The sequence below is a fragment of the Lathyrus oleraceus genome, chromosome 2 (assembly GCF_024323335.1).
Source record: "Lathyrus oleraceus cultivar Zhongwan6 chromosome 2, CAAS_Psat_ZW6_1.0, whole genome shotgun sequence".
NCBI lineage: Eukaryota > Viridiplantae > Streptophyta > Magnoliopsida > Fabales > Fabaceae > Lathyrus > Lathyrus oleraceus.
The window spans coordinates 169,119,168-169,121,471 of record NC_066580.1 but is presented as its reverse complement, the minus strand read 5'-3'; positions in this window follow the sequence as shown (position 1 = coordinate 169,121,471).

Here is a 2,304-nt window from a genome sequence, read left to right as displayed (position 1 = left end):
GATGATGGATCTATGAAAAATATTCTCATCAATTTTTTAATTGATTTGAGATTTATTTGAGATTTTAGTTCAATTAGGTTATTTTTATTCATTTTTAATTGATTAAAAATAGTTTCTGACTTTCAAAAATGCTGAAATTTTTTGTCAAACTTTGTTTGACCTTGTTGAATTTGGGATAAATCACTTGGACCTTTCAAGGTTGATTTGAAGTGATTTTGAAGTTTGACCTTTCATTAATATTTTAATTCAAGTTTATTTTAAATATTAAAAAATATCAAAAATATTTTTATTCATTCCTTGACTTCCAATCTTCATCTCACTTCTGTTTTTGATTGTTTGACCATGATCCTCAATGTCATTGGTTAACACTTGTTGATTGGTACATTCCATTTCATTTAATGCACTTATTTCTTTTCATTATTCATCTTCTTCTTCTTTCTTCTTTTTGATCAATGAGTTGAAGGTTGATAAGTTAGCATTGATTAGGGAGGTTTAATCTTCCTTGATTCAAATCTAATTCATCTTGATCAAATGATCAAGTGAATGGCTTTGCATTAAGGATAGGTTGCTTCCTAAATCATGCAAATGACTTAAACCAATATAAGATCAATTCTCTTCTTCTTTTTGGCATGGCAAGTTGTTGGAACTTGGTTCACTAATCAAGACTTCTAACTTGTGTTGTTGCCTACATTATTATTGACCGGCCTCAGATAGTTGTGACTTCTACATAAGTCCAATTACGATTGCTTAACATAGCGTTAAATTTGCCTTATGGCACCCTAACTACTAACACTAACCATTAACAATTAACATTTACTTTTTGCACTTTACTTTTATGCAATTTACTATTCTTGTACATATTATTCATTTGCTTTTTCTCTGCTCATTTGAGCACATGTTTATGTTAATGCAATTTGCCTTTTGCTCACTTGAGCACATAATTGTGTATATACTTTTGTGCTTGTATTTTGTTTGATTGTTGTTGACCACAATGCAAAGAATTGGACAAATGGACTTAGATATTAGGACCTTACCCAAGCTAATGGAGTTTAAAGAGAAACTAGGCCTCATGCCTTTAGAGTGCTTAAATGTTAAAGAGCAACTAGGCCTCATGCCTTTAGAATGCTTAAAGCTTGAAGATGAACATTGAAAGGACCATACTTTAAACTCCCTCTTGTCCATTCTTTGATTATTAATAGAACCTTTTGATGTATGTGTTTTTTGTGATAGGGATTCCAACTTTGAGCCAAATTGAGGAACCATTACCATGAGCCTCTAAGAGAGAGAGATCCAAGATACTTTGGGGAGCTTTTTCCAAGAGGTCAGTTGATTGTTGATTGCTTGAGTTTATGCTTATGTGATTGCTTATTCCAAAGGATGGAAGCTACTTGGATCATCAATATGATCTCAAGAGACGAACCCCATTTGTGGTTTTGCTTCTTATTCCTTACCTCTTGTATGTTAGGACTTTAGCCATTCTTCTTCTTCTCTCCACTCTAACCCAAACCAAGACCTTTGTGCAAACATTTAACACTTGTTTTCAACATTAGAAACCTAAGCCTTATGCTTTTGATTTTCCAACTTTCTTTTCTTAATACTTATTTTGAATTGAATTTTTAAATCAACTTTGACCATATTTTGTACATACTTTTCATTGGTAAATACAACCCATTCAAATATCTTTTTGTGGTTTCAATGGCCACCTTCTTAAATCAAATTGTTCATAACCTTTAGCTATTAGGTTTGAGTTATCCTTGAGGTAGATGTAATACTCACATTTATCCTTAGTGATGGACAATAAGTCTTCCATGCTTATTATAGGGTTAACCCCTCACTAGCATGTTGAAGCTATCCTCACATGGTGGATTTGTGGCTTTAGGTTGAGTTTTCTCCCTTGGATAACAAAAGGCCTTAAGGCTTTTGGACCAATCAATTCACCAACTCATTTTGAGATTTTTACCCCGAACTACGAGGTTTTGATCCTAATCTTTTAAGATGGTACGTAGTCAATGGGTTCATCCATCCAAACACAAAATGTAAACAAACTTGTACATTCTCTTCTCATCTCTTCAATCATGTTTGCACAAATAAACTTTCACAAAATACCAACCTTACACCAAATGTGAAAAGGGCTCCCTAGGAGTACCTAGGATGTTTTGGGTGCCTAAAACCTTCCCATTGCATAACCAACCCCCTTACCCAGATCTCTGACATTTTTACTAGTTTTTGATTCGATAAAACTTTTAGGTTTTTGTTCGCTTTCTAACCATTCCTTTGGATAAATAGAAGTGCGGTGGCGACTCG